Genomic DNA, 26821 nt, shown 5'->3' with positions numbered 1-26821 from the left:
GTGTCAGATTCACAAACAAGCTGGTTCCTCTACTCACTCACTGACCAAGCATGTGTATGCTTTCCAGCTGTAGTCATTGGATAAGTTGGCTGACTTTTTATTCTCTATTGGCTAAGGTACATCTTTCGGATCCCAGCCACTGTCTTGACTGAGATCAACAAACTCAGTAAAGACATTAATAAAGCTATGATCTTCTAATTTATATGGCCTTTGTCAGATGAATTATTGGGGTGGTCCCCTACACATATTAAAAATATACATGCACACAGAGGTAATACATGGAGGTGAATGTAAAGCGTACTGCATATTTGATTATTAAATACCAGGAGGTTAGATTTCCATTGTGTTGAAAGTAATAAAGTCATAAACCTGTTTATAAGAAAATCATAAAGGAATCTCCCTCCTCCTACATGCCCTTTTGCACCCAGTTTGTTCTTCACACACAGGTTTGGAATGAATGGAATAAAACATGTGGATAAATGTATATCTTAATTTCTTAGGATTAAGCATGACCCCAGCAGAGCGCAAAAAGGAAAATCTGGCAGAGAGGATTTCAATGTAAGGAAAATCCAGCAGGTCTTCTTACCAGCATCTGACTCTTCCCTTCCTGCCTCTCCTCCCAAGCATGTTGAGTACAGTTGAAAATTCCTCTATGGTGTGTCACAAGCTCTTATAGAGTATTTATATGTTTTGTTTATGTGACATATACCTGTACAACTTCTGTTGAATATTGGACAAAAACTAAAAAGGAACCAACTACTGTGTTATGAGTAGATGTTTCATTTGAATAGTGACCTTTTGTTCTGTTGCACCATGAAATAGCAGTTCAGAAGCCTACAGGCAGTTATTGTTGCAACCCTTGTGCTGCTATAAGCCAGCATTTGTTATTGCAGCTGATGGAGTGTTGAAGTGTTTATGTATGTTGGTTATTACAAGTTTGCCTTGAGCAGAGATTTGTTTGATTCAATTTAATGCAAGTGGTGTTTGTATTATAGGTCAGCTATGTTGTGTCAGTGAGTTATTTTAGTGTATTGTTAATGTTCCAAAAATGCTTATGGCAATCCTGCTGACGTGGCATTCTCTAATTACAGTTGACACTTGCTAATGGCAAGAATAACTACACATGCTTGATCTTGGTGAGCTACTTGTGGTTGATGGAAAAGTCATCTTATTTGAGTTGGTATCGGTGCATAGACTATAGGCTATGACCTGTATGCACAAGCTAACAAGCACAGGGCCACGTTAAACATTTAGTTTCCGTGAGAATCATGTTAACTCATAAATTCAATGATCGGCCCTCAATAACAGTAACAACCCACATTTGTCTAACAAATTTAATGTAGCAACGTGTCTCAAGGTGCTTCATAATTGGGGAGCAGACCCAAATTTAATTAAGAAGGGAGACTAGAGAGCAAATCAAAGATGTGTTGATGTAATCGGTGTTAAGGAGAACTTTGAAGGTGAGACAAAGAAATACAACAAGGTGAAGGATTTAGCGAGAAAGTTCTGAAATGTAAAGACAACATGAATGAAGATTCTGCTACCAATGTGGAAGTGGAAAGAGGGGAATTTGAAGAAGGTATGAATGTAAATAAAGGGCTTGGGGAATTTGTAAAGTTAGTGAAAAAGGAAAGGAAGGGCTTGCATTTATCTTGTGCTTTCCATGTTCTCAGGATGCTCCAAAGTTTGCCAAAGGCCAATGAAATACTTGTGAGATGTTGTCACTGTTGTAAAGTCGACAAGGTTATAGAATAATTCTGATGCTGATTTAATATAAGACATCCTGAAATATTCCAATCAGTTCTCTTAATAGCATGCTTATATTTATATAATGATACACATGAAAATGTGGTAACTGAACTGCTGACCAATGGGAGATGTTTCATTCATGTCACCCTAATTTGCTTGAAGAGTGAAATTTTTGTTAACAATTAAAATAAAAACTTTTGCTTGCTGGTGAGGCTGGTTGAATGTTAAGTGATTTATTTTTACCCAGTGATGTATGACACAGATTTATTTTACCGCCGTATGCAGTCAAGGCAGGGGTCATTACGTCTATTAAAAAAGGAGCTGGCAATATTTGAAGCAGAGGAAGATATAAGGCTATGGAGAGATATGCAGGGCAATGGAATAAGTTTTGGATTGCTCCAACAATCAGCTATCATAGATGTATTGACACACAATGGTCTCCTCTCTGTTACATTTCGTTAACCTTCTAAAACAATTTAAATATGGGCAATGGTTACTTACCACCAAAGGAGTGGGATGGAGTCATCTGGGGGTAGCAAGATAGAATTACTCATCCAACTCTTAATTATTGGCTGAAATAAGGTTCCCCATCTATTCAGTCAGCCATCTGTCTCTCTGTTTCTGTGTTTGTGGCCTGAACATTGCCAGGTAGTCTCTTGAGTATTTTAATTTGGCAGTTATCACTGGTAATTCAAAATGCACCAACAAGTAGGCTGTTTGCTTGACTGAAACATCCAGACTTCTTTATTTCTGCTTCCATTCTAGACTCCGCCAATTTCAAGAAATTTAGCGGACACAATCAAACATTGTAAAGCCAAGAAGCAGCTGGCGGCTAAAGTTTTCGATAATGCTTTGGAAAGGGATTATTTGCAGGTTAAGGCTAATTTAAATAATTAAAAGAAGTACAGAATACAGTTATCCCACCAATTCATATAAATGAATACAAAGCTCAGGGCTCAAATCTGTGGTTAAACTTTATGCTGTGATACAGATAACCCATAATAAGATAACTGTAAGGGCTTTTCCTTTTATTTATTTTGGATTGTGCTTTTGGTGGGGGGATGTGGTGAGCCTTATGCTGGGCTTTTATGGGGCAGCGGTGGTTCTGCCTACCGATTGAAAAGTCATGGGCAACCCTGCATCTGCCGGCCATGGAAACCATGACTGGATTTTATGTTCCTCAGGCAATGAATTGCACGCTGTCATGGATGTCCCCACCCCAGGAGCTGCTGGCCAATCAGAAGGCCAGCTGCTCTTCAGTCCCTGCAGCGCCACTGGGAGTATTGACCACTGCTGGTACAGCAACAGACCCTGGACCAACCTTTGAGGATGCCTGGACTGCACGCAAGTGAGGTTGGTGATCACTGAGGCCAATCGGCCTTGGGAAGAGAGAGGGAGGGATTGAATGTGAGGGCAGGAGGTGATTCTCTTGCGTGGGTTGCCACTGGTGGGAGGGTGTAGGGGGTTCTGTGTACCAAAGGAGGGACCCCTTTAATGTGAGGCCACAGGGAGTTCACCAGGTTTTACACAAGGTACACATCTGACACTGGTAAAATACCAGCAGTGGCAGGAAGAGGCTTTTAAGTGCCCATTAATTGGCCTTCATGTTGAAAAGCCTTCTCAGTTACTTGCCCTCTACTGCACCCTGCTGTTCCCTTCATGCTGGAAGGCTTCTGATAGGCCCTCCAGTTTCGAGAGCCTGCTGTTGCCCTCAATTGGACAGGGAACCTGTCTCTGCCAATGAAGGGGCTTGTCTCCGTAAAAATCCCAAAGAGTGACTGTTTCACTCCGGGGCAAGTTCAGAACATGGAAACAGTCCCCACTCTTGTTTCCCATCCCCAAAGCAAAAATTCAACCCTTCAATTCTGTTCGTTCATTGTACTTAATTTCTAACATGATGACATTAGTTTGATGACTGTATTTTGGCACGATGATGGGGTTGCATTAAAAAGTGGGGTTTATACATCAGTAATTAAGGTAATACCTCACTAATAACATAACAAGCAGAAGTGAATGTGAAACAAGTCATTCGGGCAAGATCACAAGGCAAAAATGAGCATCATCATCATCCTGTCAACGCACAATACTACCATAATGTTCAGCTTATTCATTGGTATGCAAACAATACCAATGTTTGGTATAAGTATTAGCTAATACTTATTTCACACTCTTTCTGTTTTTGGAAGTATTTCGTATTATAGTTTACAACATGCAAATTCCTAAACAGGTACCAACAATCACCTTGGCATTTGCAAATTTCAAACAGCATTTACACAGTGGTAATTAAGCTTCATTTTGTACAGTTTTACAGAGTGCAGTGAAGACAAACCATGAACTGTTAGTTTTATACAATGGCACCAATTAGGCACAATTTCCTCCAAATCCTGTAAAGGAAAAGCTTTTAGAATAATTAGTAGATTTCTCATTGCTTGTGAAACATTACCCTTCCTTTTCCTATTCCTAATGTGCACTATGATAAGAGCTGCAACTGTTGCTGTTGACTTTGGGTGTTTTTTTTAAACGAGACTGTGCTTGTTATGTTCCCTGTGGAGGAACTTGCTCCTCTATCAGCAGATGTGCAGCCATGTGGCTGTTTTTACAGGTTATGTTTAACCTGCTGATATCAAGGGTAAAGTCACATTGTGACTAATGTTCCAACCGTGCTGATCATTTTGGATTCATGCTGCATACATTCTTTACCACAAACATTTCCTGGCTTGCCAGAACTATTAACTTAAAGATTTATGCAGGATTAATAGTAGATAGAATTTGCAGTTGTGTTTTTATTAAAATAAATTAGTAAATGCACAAAGTGGGCTAGATACTCACACGGTGGATAGTTGATTAGGCTCATTAACAGCCTTGTCTACAGCAATTAAATGAGGGTAATTGGAATTTTCCATTCAGTCTCCAGTTCCCTGCACCAGTGGAGGCTGAAAATCTAGCCCCCAATCTTTCACATTTTCTATCTCTTTATCTCTATTTCAATGCTGCTTTTGCACAGTTTCACAGGCCTCCCCCCTTAAATGCTAGGGCATGCGAGCAGCTATATGGCACCCTGTAGAGATGCTTCCCTTGCCCTCCACCCCACCTCCGACACACACACACAAGCACACACACACACTGGTGGCCTAACTGCAAGAACCATGTTCTAATTAAGGTTTTAAAAATGTTGGCGTGACTTACTTACCTGTCATCACAATCTGCTGCTCTTCTCAAGTTGGAAGGTCCTTGATTGGCCCTCCAGATTTGAGAGCCCAGCCATCAGCCTGAATTGGACAGTGAAGGGGTCTCCACGCCAACTAAGGGACACTTTCGTGAAAATCCCAGTGAGTGACCGTTTCTCCATAGTGCTGTGCTTGGGACCCCGAAAAAATGTCTCAACTTCTATTTCCCACCCCCGGAGGAAAAATCTAACCCTAGAATTCAACTGCAATGGGGATGTTAAGGCAGCCAGTGAAAGGTCTAAGAAGAAATTAAAATAAGTAGAAGAGCAGGATGGATTGGAGATGGGCCTGGAGCAGCTAAAAAGAAACTACAGAGAAATAGGTATCAAAGAACTGAACCTTGGACATATGAAATATCACAGAGTATGTTCCTGGGGGAACAGAGGGTATCTGAAAGATGTGGAATGCCAACAAATATCTTGGATGTATTGAGTGGACAAGCGATTTCAAAAGTATGAAGGTATAACAAGGTACTTGGAGGTGGAGGAGGAATGCATAAGCAATTTTAGTCAACAGAGAAAGAGCTGTCAAACAAGCAATGTTTTCCTTGGGACACAGCTGTTTCAACAGACTAATGGATGTCTGGGCCCTCAGCCAAGCCTCATTACACATTTTTGACTGAGAGGTCAGACTCTGTGATCTACTCTGACCATTGCACAATGTTTATTTACACAAGATGAAGAGGTGTCAAGTGTTTTCAGTTTCAGCTATTTATACTTTAAAGGATTGGGATGATTGACACTTTTATAGGACTATAGTAAAAGCAAGTTTTTTCAAAGTAAGTAGAAAGTTATGAATGAATGAATGACTTTAGCATATCTGAAAAATATTTTTTTAAATTGTTAAACAAAGGTTCAGTGGTTCTGTACAGAGTGTGTGCTGGGTGAATGGGCATAGAAGATATGAGGGACCATTGGGGGTAGGTGATGGGGCACAGGTTGGCATGGAGGTTATGAAAGACCACTGAGAGTAGGTAGAGGGGCGTAGGTTGGTATGGAGTGTATGGTGGTCTATGGGGTTGGGTGGAAGGGCATAGGTTGGCATGGAAGGTATGGGGCCACAGGAGATGGGTGCAGGGCCATAGGTTGTGTGGAGGGTAGGCAGCCATGCAGGGTGGGTGGGGACATGAGGTGGCATGAGTTGGCATGGATGGGGCATGGGCATTGTGTTGAGTGTGAGGGGATGACAGCTGTAGGGCTGTTTTTTGTTTTTTGATTTTATTGTAACTTGGACGAAGTCCCAGAGCACAAAGGCAGACCTTTTAAATAGCCTGCCTTGGCACCCGGAACTTAGCTGCCTCCAACTGCTTTCCCAGTACAGAAGGCCTGACTCCAGCATGCACCCAATCCCCCGGAATGAAAATCCCACTTTAGGGATACTTTCTCCCGAGGTGAGCCAGCAGATTTCCCGATTCCTACTACCTGCCTCTAGGATCTAGCCCGTTAACTCTTTTTCTTTCTCTATACATGCTGCCTGGCCTGCTGAGTATTTCCAACATTTTCTACTTATTTTCATGATAGTTTAACCTCCAAAGTTTCAAATGCTTTAAAATAATATAGGCAACAAGGTAATAGAACTTCTACTGACATTAATGCCAGGATTTTATGCCACCATACCCCCCCATCACCCATTTTAACAGTGGCTGGGAAAGTGGAAAATGGCTTGCCCACCCTGAGGTCAACTGGGGCCTTTCAGCCTGAAAGGAGCAGTAGAGGGTAAGTAACTGAGAAGTCTCTTCAATATGAAGCCAAACCCTCACTGACTCTTATAGGTTTTTAACTAAAAAGCAGAAAAAGCAGCCGGGCCACCACTTGGGGCATTTCTTTATAGTTTGGCCTTTGGCTGAACCCCTACCCAGGCAGGCAGGGAGGGCTTGTAGGCCTGCCTGCAGCACTGGCACCCCAGCCTGCCACTGGGTGCCTGCCCCCAGGCAGTTAAACTGACCTCTTTGCATCAGGAACTTGGAAGCCAACTGGAAAATCCCAGCTGGCCTCCTTCGACAGTGATTAAGGCTACGAATTAGCCAAATTGATACCCAACTTGTGAGAGTAGGTAGCCTTAGCTAATTCAAACCAAGCTCAGCAAAAATGGCCAATACCAGAAATGGGGTTGGGAAACAGGCACACTGGATGGCACCAATAATTCTAGGCTCAATTCGCCCCTGTTCGCAGCTTCAGCAGGGCTGGAAAATTCAGCCCAAAGTGCCTGACACATATTGCAAGATGTCAATCATTTTGTATTGCACCAAAAAAAACAATACTCGGCTATTTCCCTCCTGACTCAGTGTAAAATATAAATGCAAGTTGTTGTTCATAGAATTATGCAGCACAGAAAGCAGCCATTCAGCCCATTGCGCCTGCCTTTGAAAAGGCAATCCAACGACTAGTATTAGTCTCCTGCCCTTTCTTCATGGCCTTGGAACTTTTTCCTTTCAAGTATATATCCAATTTCCTTTTGAAAGTTACTGTTGAGCTGAATTTTTGTGTAGCAGGCAGAAAATACCACCTGGGAAGTAAATTAATGTCACAATTTTCATATGTGCACCTCTGTTATTGGATTGTACTTGAGTTTGGCAGCCAGTTGGAGGTCACAAGATCATGGGAACGGAGCCAGGCCAGATGAAGTCCGGGCCCATTTTAAATTTGCCAATGGCAGCCATCCCTGTGGCTGCCATGTGAGTGTTTAGGAAGCAAGCAGAGGATTGCTTATGAGCCTTGGACTGGACTGCTTTGCCCATGATGACTCAGGAGAACTGGAGGCCTGGCACACTGTGTTGGGAAACCCTTCAGTCCTCAGGCAAAGACCTAGAGGTGATGCTCGAGGTCTTGAGGGAGAGGAGGAAGGTCTTCTTTCCAAAGGGTGGCAGGAGGAGGCAGCCTATGGAGACAAAGCAGGCTTGAGCTTAGATAGCAACCACTGTTGGCTGCAGATGTATCAACAGAATATCCTGGATTCAGTGCCACAGGAGGTTTAATGACCTTATATCCCCTGGCAAGGTGGTGCTGCCCCCAGGACAGGCCTCTGAGCTTGCGCCATCCAGCAGACAGACCACCTGAGCACCCTCATGCTACTTCTGAACATTGGAAGGATGTGTGCCCAGGGCACTTTGGCTCCTAGCCATAGCACTGCTGATGACCTGTCATCACTGATACATGCAGCTTCTAACCTATAGAGGAGGGTGTGATTGGCCAGAGGACAGCAGTCTTGCTCTCTTTGGTTCTTGCAGGAGAAACAAATTCATAATGCCCAGGAAAGGATGGAAACAGGTGATGGCAGACCATACTTGAAAGCATCACTGAAACATCTAATTTAATCAAATGCTGCCCAATAAAATGTTCACGTAATTTCCATTATACATTTTTGTCTCTTCAGAGGTATCAAGCTGGATGATGAACTGCAAGGTCACTTCTTATCCCAGTGTTCTCACACCATCTTCAAATGCTGAAGGACATTTGTGTTTTTTTTAATGTATTCTTTCATGGGATGTGGGCGTTGCTGGCAAGGCCAGCATTTGTTGCCCATCCCTAATTGTCCTTGATCTGAATGGTTTGCTAGGCCATTTCAGAGGCAGCTAAGGGTCAACCACATTGCTGTGGGTTTAGAGTCACATGTAGGCCAGATCAGGTAAGGACAGCAAATCCCCTTCCCAAATGGACATCAGTGAACCAGGTGGCTTTTTTTAATTAATGGAATTTAAATTCCACCAGCTGCTGTGGTGGGATTTGAACCCATGCCCCTAGAGCATTAGCCTGGACCTCTAGATTACTAGTTCAATGACATTACCACCACGCCACCCTCACTTACAATGCTAGGATAGTCTGGAAGGTGGTAGAGAAGATGCTGCTGTGGAGAAGAGCGCCTCCTGCATTGGAGATACAAATCAGTCGCTGAAGGAGCTCTAACAGATGGGTAGGCTTAAGTATGATAAAGATGCCTGACTGAAATAACAAGCCAGAAAGAGTGTGGTGGAAATAGGAAGTAACTGTCACACTTAGAGTAAGCACATCATATGCAAAACTTTTAATAAGTTGTAAACCGGTCATGGAATTCCTACAGCTAGCAGGGTCTGTTTACAGGTGGTGCAAAGATCAGTGAAACCTTGCACCACTTCAAGTTGGGAGCCTGTTGCACAGCCAGTTAAATAAAGCTTTGCGTGCTCATAAATGTGGGAACTGACTAGCCGGCTTCAGCTAGCCTATAAGGAAAAGGGGAAGGAGATGCCTGATTTCAGGTATATTTATAAACTTCAGTGCTTTGTATTAGGCCAAGCATGAGGCAGATAATAAAGCGCTTACAAGAAGGAACGAGTGAGCTAATGGCCAGGATTTGTGTTTTATTTCCTAAATTTTTGTGTATTTATGATGTTAGAAATGTTGGGCTGAATTTCCCATTTTTGGAACTAAGTGCTCATGGTGGGCGGATTCCGAGGCATGTTTCCCACTGGTCGGGGTGGCGGGGATTCGTACCTGATTCTGCACTTGGCAGCTAATCTATTATGCACAGGCAAGTATCTGTCCGAATCACGTGGCAGGTCGGGGACTGATTTGCCCGCCCTGCCATTACCTCATGGGGTCAAAGGTCTGGGTGCCTTATTTAACTTACATTCACTCTCTCCAGCCCAGCTGTTTTCAGGAGACGTCTCGAGATGGCTGCATACAGGAAGAAGGTTACCACGTCGTTTCGCCATGACTTCCTTGAGGCTTTGATAAGCAGGTCCAGGCACACCAGCAGGGCCAGCATAAGCCCCAGCACACTTCAGAGGAGGATGCTGAGGGGCCATCAGAAAAAGATCCAACACTTTGTTCACCTGTACTTTCCACCAGCACAGAGAAACACACCTCATGCCTCATAGTTCTGGATTAGGCTCAGGGTCACTTTCAGGAGATCACCTCACTGACACGTCTCCACAGCAGTCATAGGCAGTGACGGTCCAGGGTTCTGGCACTTGGAGGACTGCTGGAGATCAGGCACCCTCTGAGTCCGAGTCAGATGGTGCGCCTCTGCAAGTGGCCGCCAAAAAGACACTGGAGATGCAACGAGAGGCAGAGGAACATCAGGCAAAATTGTGAGAGACAGTCAACAAACTGGAGTGAAGGATGGAGGAGTCTGTCCACGTTCTGACTGATGTCATGGCTCCGACTTCCAAGTGCCTCAATGGAAAGGTTGGCAGCCACCTTGGAGGCCTTGGTCCAGCAGATTCTGCCGGATTTGTACTTGGTTCTGCACTCCATCCCTGTAAGCATTGGTGGGATCCATCAGTGGCTGGAAAGGGCAGGGTGGGGACGCACCTCGACCTCCCCCCACGTGCCCCTTCTCCTCAAGGAGTCAGGGAGGGGCCCTTGGGCACCTACAGGTAAGATGAGCATCTGCCAGAACACTGGGGGCCTCCACACAGAACACGCCAAGGGCGTCCAGCCACTCCGAATTCCCTCTACCTGTGACCACATCAACTCCATCTGGTCAGGTCGAGGAGGGGGCACCTGCCCCTTAGCAGGAGACCCTTATCAGGCTTGGCCGCTCTAGGCTTCAGGCCTCCAGAGGACATCCCCCAAGGCCATCTCCGACTGCAGGACGTAGCAGTCAGCAGGCTGCCTCCAGCTCTGCTGCGGATGTCAGGGCTGCACCCAGACGTAGATGTAGGGTTAGAAAAATTAAGAAACTTTAACATCACTTCTGTGCCGCGGGTACTCAATCACCTTATATATCATGCACATTTGTAAATATATTTGCTGTTCATGAGAATGGTCTCGTCATTTGAAACTGTTGCCCATATGCATCTTTGTGCTCTCTTATTGTGAGGGTGAGCCATGCTCCCACTCAGTGATCACCTCAGCCTTACATTCACGTGAGGCCTTATTCATGATAGTCACTCGAACCTTGTGTTATCTCAGGAAGATGTCTCAAACTCTTTATTGGAAGTGTGTGCAAAATGCACTTGAGACCTTTACTCCTCACAAGGCAGCATGGAGATAGGCCTGCTCAAGCACCTTGGAAAGTTATCTGCAATTGTATCTCTTCATTGGTAGTGTCAAAGCACAAGACCTGCAGCCATGATGGTCTCTCCAGTCATATGCACATCTTAGTGTCTGCTGAAGTTTCTCATTAAGGTGGCGAAGACTGCATCAAGTCCTTTAATGCTGCATTCGCACTGTTGTGCTGACTTTCTCTCCCCTGAGCGTATGGATACAGGGTTTGCCACTGACCCTTCCAAAGGTTAGGGCACGTTGAATAATGCGCGTCAAGGTGCAAGTCCAAATGCTGAACTTGCTCTCGGTGTTACTGGTTGTAAAGGTCTTTCAGTGCAATGGCATGGCATTAAGGTCAGGAGGAATATGACCGTCTCCAGTTGCCTGCACCTTACTCCCCCAGAACCTTGTGGCTATCAGTGTGTCATGGGCACGCCTTCCAAGTCATGGTCCTTCGAAGGCATCCTCATGTGGTAGCTGACCCTCATCTCCCTCTTCAGTTTCTTGCCCTTCCTGCTCTTCATCACCCAAGGAGCTATCAGCCACCCCCATTTCTCTCTCTGACTAAGGATCCACCCTTAGAAGAATTATGTTGCGAAGGGTGCAATTGACCACGAATGCGGGACACCCTGTGTGGACAGTACTGCAGAGCCCCACCTGAATGGTCCAAACATCAGAAGCGCACCTTCAGATTGCCAATGATCTGCTCAATGATGGATCGTGTAGAGCTACACACCATGTTGTATCTCTTCTCCGAGGCACTCTGAGGATGATGTACGGGTGTCATAAGCCATTGTTTGAGTGGGCACCCTTTATTCCCAAGCAGCCATCTCTGTATTCGTGAGGCCCATTGAATATGTGAGGTACCTGGGAGTGGCTCAGGAAATATGAGTCATGGGAATTTCCAGGGTTCTTGGCACAAATGTGCACGATGTGCTTCTGATGATCTCACACCAGTTGAACGTTCAGGGAATGGAACTCTTTCCTGTTAATGAGCATCAGGGACTGCTGCCATGGAGCTCTCAATGTCATCTGTGTGCAATCGATTTCACCCTGTACTCTAGGGAAGCCTGAAATAACTGCAAATCCCTGAAATCTAGCAGCCTGGCTAGCTTCATCGAGTGTGAACTTCACATAATTATAAGCCTGACTGTAAAGGGCATCTATCACCTCCTTGATACATTTATGTGCTGGGGACTGTGAGCACAGGTCCCCAGTGGATCCCTGGAATGAACCACAGGCAAAAACATTCAGTGCAGCAATGACCTTCAGGGCCAAAGGCAGGGCATCCTCCCAGTCCGTGGGGCATTAGATCATCCCACAGAATATGGCAGATATGATAAACCACATCTCTTGACAAATGCAGACATGCACGGCATTGTCTGTCACTCATCTCCAGATAGGAAAGTCTTCTTCGGTAGACCCTTGGTCGCGCGAGTCACCTCCATGGGATGGATCAAAACTCCTCGACCTTTGGTTCCTGCTGGGGCTTCCCTGGACTATAGCCCTCAGGCAGGGCCCCCTCTCGAAGCTGTGCTAGGCAGCGCCAGGCCCTTCTTCGCCTCTTCCACTGGATCACTGGCATCAAGAAGGCAGTATTGAACCCAGGCTCCATTATTCAATCCTACTTCTATCTGTGGACTGATAGATGCAACAGATTAATGAATACTGGCCAATATAGTAAAGCACCCACTCACCACCAGAAAGCCACTGTCATGCCTACGTGACAGTGCTGTGCTACTAGTTTGTCGCTGATACAACCTTGTAGCTGAGGTGCAAACTCACAGATCTAGGTGACCAAGGTGCCAACCCTGATACTTAATATCTCAATCCCACAGAGGTTGGAAGATGTTTGAATGTGTTCATGAAGTGCGTTACTTTACCAAACTCACTTTTGCAATCTCTGAGCTGGCATGCTGATTAAGGCTAACTTGCATATGGGCAATGACTGGGTGCCCTTTCGCCCGTTATCCATGCCAATTGGAGAAAGCACATTAAAGGCTTTCATTAATGATCTGGCAGATAAGCAGCAATTGCACCTCCTTAATGGGTGCCTGCATTCTCTATTCTCACATTCCTCTCTGTTAATGCTCAAACGGAGCAACTTAATTGTGAAGCCAATGTCTCCTGCAGTCTCTCGTTAAAATGCAGCAAAAGGCAAGGTCTCCATTTGCACCTTCTCTAGGGAATCTTTTTCTTTTCTCTCAGCTCTGATTATTTCAGTGTTGTGACTCTAAGAAGTTTGAGGATGCCCCATGAAAGGGCCACTTAGTCCTGCTGTGCAATCATCCCACACTGCCTCAGGCCCTTCCTGTGCAGGTTCTTTTCTAGTTTCGATTTCAAAACTGTGTCATTACTTCATGGCTTCATGAGGTGGTGCTCCATTTTTATTTTGAGACCAGCTTCGATCCTCCCCCTCTCAGAGTTCAGTTCCCTCCAATTTTCCTGGAACCTCACGATGTGCAGGTAGACCTCGCTTCGGTCATTCTCCAGCCTCCCCCAGTGACCCTGGATCCCATTGTTATTATGGTGGACATACCATGCCTTCGCTCCTGAATCCTTCACTGTTGATGTCCCCATGCCCCATGTGGACCTTATCCCTCCCCATCTCAAGGCTGTGTGCACAATCACCTGCAGGGGAGAGCCCACCCAGGAAAGCTCCGAGCACCCCTCCCCCTTTATTACGTTTTCCCCATTTAGGGGTTGCAGATGCCTCCCCTATCCATGACCATTCCACCTGTAGCCCAGTATTGAGCTCAACAAGCCCATCACCACTGACTGTAAAATACCCTGCACACCAAGCTGTACCTTATCCCAATTGAATACACAGGCCTGGTCCCTCCCTTTGTAGGACTACAATGTGTGTGCCATGCATAGCCTTGTAGCATGGCCCACAAAGACCCAGGACTGTCTTTAATCTCTCAGTCTGACCTTTTGGCCCCAGACTAGGGACTATGAGTGTTTTTCAATGAGCTCCCCCATTCCCTCATGACTGATCACAACACAGTTTCCCTTCCCCTACCCATCCAGTCTCCCCCCCCCCTTCCCCCTCTCCAACCTTTCCATGAGTATCCGGGCAACCCATTCTCTTGTGCCACACGAACACACTACCCCTCTTCCTGCTCTGGGGTCTGCGTACATCCCCAACCATTCATACAGTTTGATTCCCATCCCCTTGTGTGTCTGTGTTCTAGTCTTCCATGTCGGGCTCCAGCTTCCCCACCCTTGGTCTCCCCTCTGCCTACCTTCATTCCGCCACCCCTATCCCCTTCCAGCCCCTCCATCCACACTGCCCCCATGTGTACGATATCCTCCCCCAACCCTCCCTTCCAATCCCTCCACAGCCCATTGCCCCCAGTGTGACCATCATCCTTCACCACCACCCCACCCCTCCCGCCCTACCCCGCCACCCCCGGCCGCAAGGCTGGTCTCTGCTTCAGGGTGCAGCGCTGCTTGAGAGCAGCTGGACAGTGCTGTCCTCCCGGAATACAGAGGCATCCACTCCGAGCAGACCAACCCTACACCCCCACTAAGGTGGCTTTCCACTGCTATCGCTAAGAAACCGAAGCAGCGCTGCTGCAGGTAAGCGTGGAATGTTGCACTCACCTTGGAGTCAAGAGCCAAGTGAGGGCTAACCAATGCACACCAATCATTTTCAGATGTGTTTCAGACCCGTTTGAATTCCGGCTGGCGTGATGCAAGATTGGAAGGCGGAACGTGATTCCGGTGAGTAGCATATTTAATAAGCATTCATGATATGGTAATGCATGCAAATGATGTTCTCTTCACTGATCAGTGGGATACCCAACACACCATCAACCTGCCATGGTGGGTGGAAAATTCCAAACTCTTTTCCCGCAGGCAGGTTTCTGATTTTTGGCCTCTTTCCAAATTTTCCGTTCCCGCCTGCCACAAAACTTGCCGCAGGCAGGAGAGAAAACTCCGCCTGTTAATTCATAGGGGTAGATAGTTTCTCATTGCCCCACTATCAAGGAGAAAAATGTATGCCAACAGCCCTTGAATATAAAGATATACTTCTTAAAGGCAAGTGGGTTTCACATGTTGAACAAACAAAATTGTTCATCCTTTACAAAGTTTGCAAGTCTATAAATATTGATGTCTGAGGTTTTGGAAATGAGGTCTGACAATTCTGACCAAAAATCAATGGCAACAAGTAGAAAGAGGCAGTTAAGGGGAAATCTGACAAAGTGATGGAGCAGAATACCACACAAACTTTTTAATAGTTGGTAAAGTGAAAGAGTCGCTGTATGAATTGAGTGTGCTTTGGGCTGCCCTGCTTGCTACTTTATGAGGACAAAAGTGCAAGCTGCTTGTTAGGATCATGTGGGAATGTCAGTGGTGGGTGCACAGCCCGTGAGATCCCAACACTGAAGCAAAAGAGGGCAGCACAACTGAAGAAAATTACCAACCAGTGGCCATTTACTGCTGGTGTATGTTAAGTCCTCTTTTGTTGCTAACCAGGCATATCCTTACAAACTGCAGCTAACAATTGAAAGCCTTGGCACATTTGAACTTCAAAGGACTTCACAAAAAATATTTTCTAACAGTCAAGCTGCATGATATACGCTCACTCATTAACACAGAGAAGGGCTTCAGGTTTGACATGTATGACACTGTATCCATGGTCCTTCACCTTATAGCATGTGAAGACTAATTTGGTGCTTGTACAAACAGAAGACTCTAATTGAACTAGAGGATGGCTCAGGAATTACAAAACTTACATTCATTTGTAGTGGAGGTTACTCTTGAATCTCTAAGCATGGAGCAAATTGAGGAACATGGCCAAGCTGATGCACTCACTCTCAGCCGAACCTTCTCTCACTCCCAGGGTCTTCCTGCAGCTACTGCTTGCATCCCAGGCAGCCAGCATTCCTGTTAGCATAAAATCAGCAAATTGAATCAGGTCGCATATTTGTTATCTGCAGCTTACTGGTCAACTTCAAATGAAGCCCCGGCTGTTCAATTGTTCCGTGTTTGATTGTGTGTCTGTTTACTATTGATGCTCACTGTGCTTGATTAGTTAAGCTTGTGTGTAGATTCAGAGAAAAGTAAACAAAGCTGTAGAAAGAGCTGAAAGCTGCAAGAAGCATGACAGAGAAAACATTTCAAAGCACTGTAAACAAAACCTGCTACATACATAGAAACTAGTGTCATCTCTGCATAGTTCTGAGATATAAAATATACAACAAAGTGACAATGAGGATGATTGAGAAAAGTTTAAATTTACTGGCTCCTGCACTTTTCATTTCTTCATTGGGAGATCTATGCATTTGTGGGTTCATGACCTACTTGCTCATTACAGGGATGTAAAATCTAGATGTAACAGTGATCCACAAGAAAGCGATACTTGTTTATTGTCTTGGAACAGAAGGCCAGCAAATATTTGAGTGGGTCACAGAAGATCAAGAGACCTCAGCAGTCTAAGTTTGATATGTCCTCTCAAAGTGCTCTCGAAAAATACTTTGGACTAAAGAGAAGTGTGATGGTCGAATGATATACATTCTGCCAGAGATCCCAAAGAAATGGTGAGCCCATTAAACAAAATGTGGCAGTGTTGTGGCAATTGGCTTCTACATGTAAATTTGGCACACTAACCAAAGAACAAATTTGTGGCCATTTAATTGGAAACACTTCAATTTCATGAATTGGGGAACGTCTCCTCATGGAGGATGATGATTTAACCTTGGGAAAATCCATCACCTTGGCAGGCCAAATCAAATCTGCCATGTTAGATTTGAAGAAGTTACAAATAAATGCACCATTAGACTCAAGATTTCAGACACGTCTTGCCCAACTAGCTCAAGTACAACGGTTATGGATCAAGAGACCTCAGCAGCCTCATCAACATGTGTCTCTTTATGGTCAGATACCTTCAAAATCATGCCTAAATTTTGGAAGTGTTCATCAATTCACACCACCATGTCGGGCTTGAAGGAAAATGTGTGTTGTGGAGAATCTAAAGACACTTGACACAAGTCAGCTGTGAGATGAAACCAGCAGTTTATTGATTGATTTGAGAATGCATACATGGGAGATGGCCCTGGAAAACTCCAGAAAGCACCTTAGCAATACAAAGTTTCTCCCATACATTTATAGTATCCTTGCAGCATTACAACATTAATCATGATTACATAATACCTTGTATATGCTTTCAATCTCATACATTCAAGGCAATGTAAAAATATTCTGCACTTGCCCTAGTTCTTCTATTATTCTCTTCCCCCTTGTACTACAAGTACCCTTTCCCCTACTTACTCTGATCTCCTCAACTTTCCAACTTCCTCTTTTTTGGTTCTCCTTTCAGCAAAAGTCAGAAAATTATTAAAAATAACAATGTCTTATCCCATCTAATCTTGTGACCTCAGACACTGGCAAAAAGTTCCCTTATGTCATTATTTGACATCTGACCAGTTAGATCATACTCTATTAATCTGTTAGTCCTAAATTAGTTATGTGTGCAAGTTCAGCAAGGCTAAGCAAGTATGTAATACGTGCATTAACCCCTTCATGTGTAACTTTTACTTAAAGTGGAAGCATTTTGCAAAGAGGTGCAGGATATCAAAGAAGAGGGCCACATCAATTCGACATGTGGAGGAGTCTCTTCCTGATAGTTAGGTACAGCGTGTATATACCATCACAAATGATAAAACACTGGTCATTTTAAGGAATGCTCAGTCGAGATCATGGGCATCTCAGTGTCACCAGAGAAGATTTTGCTTTAAAGATGGCTTATTCAACAGTGCAGCATGCCATCAGCACTGCACTGAAGTGTCAGCCTAGATTTTCTGTTCATGTCTCTGGAATAGGACTTGAATCGATGACCATTTGACTGATAAGCAAGACAGTTGCCAATTGACCCACAGTTAACACTCCATTGGTTGATAGTAGAGATAGCAAAAATTGAACAGGAAATGCTGAGGTAGCAATTTATAAAAGTAAATGCAAACAGAAAGTTGTGAATAAAAATTATGACAACAGGAAATAAAGTTTTTGGGTAGGAAGTTCATATCTTATCCAAAATTTTTAAATCTGCTTTGAAAGCTGTTTGGCATGTTACCTGTTGTATTGAGATTGAAATATATTCCTTTCGCACATATTAAATTATGTGCACAAAGAAAGAGAAGCAGTTTTTAATTTCCCACGAATCAGTGGCGATTCCACACTTACTTGAGATTATGATTAATATATGACTGACCAGTTGCTAACAATAGACAGATATTGCATATTTCTGTCTACCAGTGGAAGTTGTGCACTCACAAGCATGACAGCAAACTTGAGCTGATATTAATTTATCGTGTGCAGTATGCATTTTTTATTTTGCTCATTAAAGAGGTGTGTGGATCATAATGAATCATTATACACTCCCCAAACACTATGAAGAAAGACATAAGTAAGACTTATCGCTGTCTTAGCTACAATATCATTTCGTGTTTTATGTTACAAATTTGCTGCTTATGAGCAGCCTGGGAACTGGTGATTTGTGAAAAAATGTTTTCCGCTGTGCAATGGTGAAGTCCTGCTTCAGCGACTTGAGGAATGGAGTCTGAGGAATGTAGGGAGCTTTTCTCATTCATGGCATCAGTGGTGCATAACTTGCAAATGATGTCTGTTCCCACATTGCCTCGAACCAGCACTCTTAAAGGTCAAAACACAATAATAAGGGGCAACTGAGAGATGTCAATAAATGTAGAGATGAATGTAAGAGATCTCATAGCAGGAGAGTCTCCCAGAGTCTTCCCCAATAGTTATTCCATAACTAACACCTATTCAGATTATCTGGTCATTTATTTTATTGCTGTTTGTGGGAGCTTGTTTGTGCACATTAGAATAGTGACTACACTACAAAAGTACTTTGTGGTTGTAAAGTGATTTGGGACATCCTGAGATCATGAGGGATGCTACATAAATAAAAGTCAGTCTTTTCTCTCTTTTTCTTTCTTTTAGATTACAGTTTCTCATTTATATAGTAAAACCTTAAAATACAATGAATGATAAATAAACTAAATGCATCTACAGTGAAGATGCAGTAGACCAGTGTTTCTCCATGGCACTGCCTATGGGATGGAGATGAGCCCACACTGAACAGATGGTTGGACCGGTTGTAGAGAGGCTCTCTGAGGTTCAGGCTTGAACTGAGGCCAGGTGCTAGTTCAACATCTGGGCAAACAGGTTTTGGCAGAGTTTGGCTGCTGGAGAGAAGGGAGGATTGAGGCTGGGGTGTGAACCTGAGTCACTGAATCTCAGCCAGGGATTTTTTTTGTATTCGATTGCGGGATGTGGGCATCGCTGTCTAGGCCAGCATTTATTGCCCATCCTTAATTACCCTTGAGAAGGTGGTAATGAGCTGCCTTCTTGAACCGCTGCAGTCCATGTGGTGTAGGTACACCCACAGTGCTGTTAGGGAGGGAGCTCCAAGATTTTGACCCAACGGCAGTGAAGGAACGGCGATATATTTCCAAGTCAGGATGGTGAGTGGCTTGGAGGGAAAATTGCAGGTGGTGTGTTGCCATGCATTTGCTTCCCTTGTCCTTTGGGTAGAGACCCCAGGTTTGGATGGTGCTGTCTAAGCAGCCTTGGTGAGTTGCTGCAGTGAATCCTGTAGATGGTACATGTTGCTGCCATTGTGCATTGGTTGTGGAGTGAGTGGATGTTGAAGGTGGTGGACAGGGTGCCAAACAAGGGGGCTGCTTTAACCTGGATGGTGTTTAGTTTATTGAGTGATGTTGGACCTGCACTCATCCAGGCAAGTGGAGAGTATTCCATCAGACTCCTGACTTGTGTCTTGTAGATGGTGGACTGGCTTTGTGGAGTCAGGAGGTGAATTGGTTGCTGCAGAATTCCCAGCGTCTGACGTGCTCTTGTAGCCACAGTATTAGTATGGTTGGTTCAGTTCAGTTTCTGGTCAATGGCAACCCCTAAGGTGTTGAAAGGTGATGCGGTTCAGTGTGAGAATGGAGGATAAGTCGATGTGTGGCATATGTGAATGCTGGGGTTTGGCCTGGTGTGATATTGAAGGTGGATTTCTATATAAAACAAGTGACCTTCGCCCCGCAACTATCAATATTTCAGCATTTATTAAACTGTATTAAAATCATCCCAGAATGTAAATTTTACCTGCATGAGTTCATGGATCATTGAAGTTGCACAGAGCTCCGTGCATATGTGATTGATGAAAATATGAGCATAGGCACAGGCTGATGAACTCATACAGATCCTGAGTTCTGCACACATGCAAATAGTGAGAATTTGTGCACATGTGATAAGATTGGGGGAATATATGGTCTCCCACTTGTTCAGCACAACATTTGGTTATAGGCACATATGGGCATTAAGGACCTTGAGCTTTTGAAATTGTGAGCTTTATACTTTACTGGAAGACTGGAGTTTATCACTTTATCACTGCCATGTTATTGGCATACTGCACTTCTTGTGGGTTAAATCACCCAATAACAACACACTTTCAGTTCTAGAGGATCCAGTTGTCATGGTCCATGTAGGAACCAACGACATTGTTAGAATGAGAAACAATGTTCTGCTGAGAGAGTTTGAGGAGATAGCTTCAAATTAAAATGCAGAACCTTAAAGCTAACTATGGCCAGCATTTTCTGTTTGGTGTGTGGGGGCGGACCCCACACACCGACGCGTAAAATGACGCGTGGTGACATCAGGCGTGCATCCTGACATCACTGCGTGTCATTCCGATCTTTCATTCGGCTGGAACGCACCGGAATTGGCTGTGTGCCGCCGAACCATCAAAGACCTGTTAAGGCCATTTATAAACCAATTAAACCAATTGACAGGGCTGCCTGTCCAACCTTAAGGTTGGCTCACCCACGGGCAGGATGAGGTTTCATGAAGGGTTTATTAAATGAGTAAATATTTTTCAAACATTTGATAAACATGTCCCAGCTCATGTGACACTGTCACCTGAGGGGTGTGTGTAATTAGTTTTTAACTTTTTTTTATTTTGAAGTTTTAATTAGAACTTAATCTCCATGAGGCACGGTGCTGCCTCAGGGAGATTTCTGTGCTCTTTCGTGCGCATGCGCAAAAGGGCGCAGGCCCCAAGTTTCCCCCCCTCCTCCCACCCGCACAGGTAGTGCTGAGCGCTACCGGGTGCGTGTCACGCTGGGTGGGTCTTAATTGGCCAGCCCACGTAAAATGGCGGCACGCAGTCGATTGCGGGTGGCGATTGGCTCTGTGTCCACCCGCACCCACTCCCGACCGGCCCCCCGACGGGGAGAAAATTCTCCCCCATCTCTGGATTAGAGTAATTTGGTAATTTGGCTAAGTGCTGCCTCAGGGAGATCGCTGACACTTTTAAAAATATTTAAAACAGAGAAAAGAAAATTCCCTAACATGTCTGTCTCATGTGACAATGTCACATGAGATGGGACATGTTCATAATTTACATACTAACTTTATTAAAATGTTTAAAACCCTGCATGAAACCTCATCCCACCGCTGGATGAGGTTTCATGTTTTCTCTATTAGCCGTCGGGGCTCCTGGCCTGCCCACCAACCTTAAGGTTGGACGGGCAGGTCCTTTAATTGTTTAAATGACCCTGTCAATGGCCTCAATTGGCCATTGACAGGTTGGCGGGCGCACAGCTGATTTTGCTGCGCCCCCGCCTTCCTGAAAATTTAAATGGACCAGGATGTCGTCAGGGGTTCCGCCCAGTGTCATTCCGCGTCATTTTATGCGTCGGCGTGCGTGCCCCGCCCCCTGCTCACCGACGGCAAAATTCTGCCCTTTGAGTTTGACTGATTTTCTTAAATTAGTTGTTGGTTTAACTACTTGCACTTTCAGGATTGATAAGCAAATGCTCCACAATTCCAGAATCACATCTAAGAGAAGATGTTTTGTTTTGTTTTACAACCCAAAATGGAACAACAGGCCAGTTAGTCTAACATCAGTTCATTGGGAAAACAATGAAATTTCCTATTAAGGAAGCCTTAACAATGCACTTAGGAAATCATAGTATGGTCAGACAAAGTCAACATGGTTTTTATAAAAGGGAAATCTTGTTTGACAAACCTATTAGTTTTTTATTTGGAGAATGTAACTAGTAGGGTAGATAAAGGGGAACCATTAGATGGGGTTTAGATGGGTATACTTGAATTTCGAAAACCATTCCTTAAGGTGCCACACAAAAGGTCAATATACAAGATCAGGGTTTGAGGAGTTGGGGATAATATATTAGCGTGGATAGAGAATTGGTTAACAGACAGGTAACAAAAAGTGCGGTTAAACGAGGCTAAGACTAATGGAGTGCCCAAGGACCAGTGCTAGACCCTCAGTTATTTACAATCTTATTATAAACTTAAACAAAGAAACTGAGAGAAATATACTTAAGTTTGCTGATGATACAAGGGTAGGAGGAAATACAAGCTGTGAGGAGGACACAAAGATGCTGCAAAGAGATAGAGACAGTTTAGGTGAGTGAGTAGCAGGTGAGTGGTAGATGAAGTATCATATGGGGAAGTGTGTGATTATTCACTTTGGCTGTAAGAATAGGAAAGCAGATTATTTTTTAAAAGATGTGAAACTTGAAAATGTTGACATTCAGAAGGACTTGGGTGTACTTGTACAAGCAACAAGGAAATTATCATACAGGTACAGCAAGTAATTAGAAAGGCAAATAGCATGTTAGCCTTCAACACAAGGGGATTGGAATACAAGAATAAGGAAGTCTTCCTGCAAAGGTACAGGCCTTTTGTGAGACCACATCCAGACCACCACACTGTGTGCAGTTTTTGTGTCCATATTTAAGGAGACAGCACAGCAAAGATTCATTAGATTGTTTACTGGGATGAGAGAGTTGTCCTCAGATGAGAGGTTGAGGAAATTGGGCTCATACTCCCTGGAGGATGCCTGTGCCTGAAGTGAGAGCATAGCATGCACTCCAATGAGCAAAGGTGTTGCCAATCAGTCAGATGGAGTGGGGCAGAGATTTGGGGTTTCAGGCAGCCATGCAGTGCACTGATCTCTGGCCATCCAAGTGGTGGTCAGCAAAATCCGGGATGCTTTAAGGAGCCTTCAGACTTAACCAAGACAGGTTCTTAGTACACTCATGCTAACCCACGCATGTCTCTCTTTCATCTTGCAGGAGGAGTACCTGGATCCTGGTGAACTATCTGTATGCCTCATGGTGTACAGAGAGTGAAGGAAACTGAGAAGAGAGCTACTGTCGCACCTGCAGAGGGAGGAGTAGCACCCTCTGGAATAAAGGATGGCTGGGGCTCCCATACACGCTACCAAAGAGCCATAGCGAGCCAATGCTGGTCGGCGCCTAGCTATAGACATCACCTATCATTCCTGCAGGTGACCGAAAACCAGTGTTGCCAAAGAGTGCGCATGTCTCAGGAACTGGTCAGTCACATGTCACAGCGGCGCTCAATTTCTATGTCAGTGGCTCCTTTCAGGGCTCCACAGGTGACCCCTGTGGCATATCACAAGCCTCCACCCATAAATGCATCCATGAGGTCATGGATGCCATCTTCGCAAGGGCACACAACTTTATGCATTTCCCCCGGGGCCAGGACAACTAGTATGCAAGAGCGATTGGATTTGCCCAGATCTTGGGTTTCACACAGGTGCAGGATGCCATCGACTGCAGTCACGTGGCGCTCATATCTCCATCACAACACGTGGTCAACTATGTCAACTGCAAGGGATTCCATTCGCTCAATGTGCAGCTCGTTTGCGACCACCACAAACGCATCCTGCAGGTCTGAGCATGGTTCAAGGGTTCATGGACAGGGGGTGTGCATGACTCCTACATTCTCAGTAAGTCACAGATCCTTGACTTCTTCCTGGGTCCACAGAAGCTGCAGGGATGGCTCCTCAGGCACAAGGGTTACCCGCGGAGAACGTGGCAGATGACTTGACACCTGTGCGGCAGCCTCAGTCTGCAGCAGAGAGAAGGTATAATGAGACTCATGCTGCAGCTCGCACCTTGGTGGAGCAAACCATCGGGATGCTGAAAATGAGGTTCTGATGCCTGGACCAGTCTGGTGTAGCCCTGCAATATAGTCCACAGAGGGTATCACACATCGTCGTCATCTGCTGCGCCCTTTATAACCTGGCGCTGCAACGGGGAAAGGAGCTGGCTGAGGAGGAGATGGGAGAGCTGGAGTTCTCCTCCGATGAGGAGGGTGTCAATAGTGATGAGGGTGAGGATGTCCTCCAAGGCGATGATGTTGGCGATGAGGCCCTCGCACTGGCCTGACGATGCAGGTGCACTCAGGAGGCCCTCATAGCTGCTAGATTTGTGGAGGCTGATGACGACATGCAGTGAGGAGATGCCATAGATCCTCACATGGTATCTGTGAATGTTTGACTCCAGCCTGGCTTATGGCAACGCACTTACCCTCTGTGATAACACTCCTGTCACGGAGATGCATTGAATGCCCTAATAGTCACTCGATTGCAGGAGGATCATGACGACATGCAGTGAGGAACTCAATGGATCTTCACATATCCTCTGAGAATGTCTGACTCCTGTCTGGCCAAGGGCACCCCGCTTACGCTCTGTGATCAGGGTCACATCATAGAAACGCAGCCATGAAATTTTAAAAGCATCTGATCACTTTCCGCCTTCAGTACTTGAGCACTTCAGGAGCACAGAATCACTGGTCACAGATGCTGAAGATGGGGACGATCCCAACCTTAAAGGTGCTGAGAGCACACAGATAGAATGACGGAACTCTGTGACACCTACCCACGACATTCTGGCAGCAATGACAAGCACCATCGAGGTGCAGGGATCTGTAATGTGTCCCGTGAGTGTGAGGCTGGACCATCACTTTGGTCTGAAGGCTGCACAAAGCACAGGGAAGAGGCCCTGGACTGAGATACCTGCCTCTATCTTGTGCAGAAAGGCTTCACAACTGAGTAACACGAACACAAACTCACGGGGCAGAATCTTCTGTTCGGCGAGTGGGGGCGGGACCCGCTCACCAATGTGTAAAATGATACGGGGTGATGTCGGGTGTGCGTCCCAATGCCACCCCGCGTCATTTAGATTTTCAGTTCGGCGGGCGCGCAGCTGAATCGGCTGTGCACCTGCCAAACTGTCAAAGGCCTATTAAGGCCATTAGAAGAGTAATTAACATGATTAATGGACCTGCCTGTCCTACCTTAAGCTTGGCAGGCAGGCCAGGAGCCCTGGCGGGCTTCTGAAAAAACATGAAACCTTATCCAGGGCGGGATGAGGTTTCATGGGGGTATTAAAATTTTTATTAAATGTTTAAATAAGAGACATTGACATGTCCCAGCTCATGCAATAGTGGCGCATAAGTGGACATGTCAGTAGTTTTTTTCCCCTTCTTTATTGAAACTTTCAAACCTGAACCGATCTCCCTGAGGCAGCACTTTGCCTCAGGGAGATCTGTGCACTCTTTTGTGCGCATGCATGAAAGAGTGTACTCCCGGCTGAGGGAAATCCCCCCCGCCCCCCTGCCCACTCAGGGAACGTACAGCGCTTCCTGGTGGACGTCACACTGGGCGGGCGGGCCTTAATTCTCCGGCCCACGTAAAATGGTGGCACGCCCCTGACTGGGGGTGTGCTGATCGGGACCCGCTCGCCCATGCCCGCTCCCGCGCAACCCCCCCCCCAACGGGGAGGAAGATCCTGCTCATGAACAAGGAGCCATAGACAGGGAGAAATTCCTGGGAGTTTATTGACAAGACTGAACATTATATACAAATGATGAACACTGTGCCCAGGCTGTTGTGTCTGAAATTGAACATGGTGATGAGAAGAAACCAGCTGCCAAGAAGGGAGCCAAGAAAGCCTTAAAGAAACCGACAGCAAAGGGCGGCAAGAAGCTGTGTAGGTCTTGAAAGGAGAGCTACTCCATCTACATCTACAACGTGATGAAGCAGGTTTACCCTGACACCAGCATCTTCTCCAAGGCCATGTGCATCATGAACTCGTTCGTGAACGATATTTTCGATCGCATCGTGGGTGAGGCTTCCAGCCTGGCTCATTACAACAAGCGCAGCACCATCAGCACCCGGGCGATCCAGACGGCCGTGCGCCTGCTGCTGCCCAGGGAACTGGCCAAGCACGCCATGTCAGAAGGGACAAAGGCAGTGACCAAGTACACCAGCTCCTAGTAAAACTCCAGAACGTGCTGAAAAATACATACATCTTCTTAACCTTCCTAACCCTGTCGCTACGCCTTGGTACTCCCTGGACATGTGGAGGCAGCCTGCTAACTGTGGGGCCCTCTCTGTGATGACCTTGACGGACATCCTATAGAGGGCCAAGACCCTGGCCTCCTTTCAGGGACCTGCTGAGTGGCAGAGGCATCCTTATCGAATTGTAGAGCTGGAGCTGCTGGGGTAACAGGAAGAAGGAATTCGGATGGGCTGGCTACTCCCAGAATGACCTGGGTGGATGGCCCCTGGGCGTACACTTGCTGATCCTCCTCCCTACGCATGCCCAAGCTGACTCCATGAGGAGAAGGGACAGCTGGAGTGAGATCGAGCTGCCACACACCACTCTCGCATACACACTGTTGGAGGCCATCTATGATGTTGGCGATGGAGTTCAGCCCACACAGCAATGCAGGAGCAATGTCCTGGACCAAGGTGTCCATGGCGGAAGCCATCATACCAGCGTTGACTTCGGTGCATTGGCATGTCGGAGCTATCACCTCAGCCTGAAGGTGGACAGACTCCTCCATCATGCCTTGCAATCTGAGGAGTGCTGTGGCCATCCCTTCCTGATGTTCCCGAGCCTGCCTTTGCAGCTCCAGCAACTGTGACATGACCGAGTCCAGAGACTCGTCATCTGACTCAGCAAATTTCTGGTCTCCAGCAGTCCTCCGAGCACCGGACAACTGGGA

General features: G+C 45.6%; 1 pseudogene; it reads left to right on the top strand.

The window, feature by feature from the left end:
* Nucleotides 1-1524: 1524 nt before the first annotated feature.
* On the top strand, nucleotides 1525-26087 carry LOC144682430 (histone H2B-like; annotated as a pseudogene).
* The last annotated feature ends 734 nt before the right edge of the window (nucleotides 26088-26821 follow it).

The sequence above is a fragment of the Cetorhinus maximus genome, chromosome 7 (assembly GCF_964194155.1).
Source record: "Cetorhinus maximus chromosome 7, sCetMax3.hap1.1, whole genome shotgun sequence".
In the NCBI taxonomy this organism is placed as follows: domain Eukaryota; kingdom Metazoa; phylum Chordata; class Chondrichthyes; order Lamniformes; family Cetorhinidae; genus Cetorhinus; species Cetorhinus maximus.
This window is presented reverse-complemented; position numbering and strand designations above follow the sequence as displayed.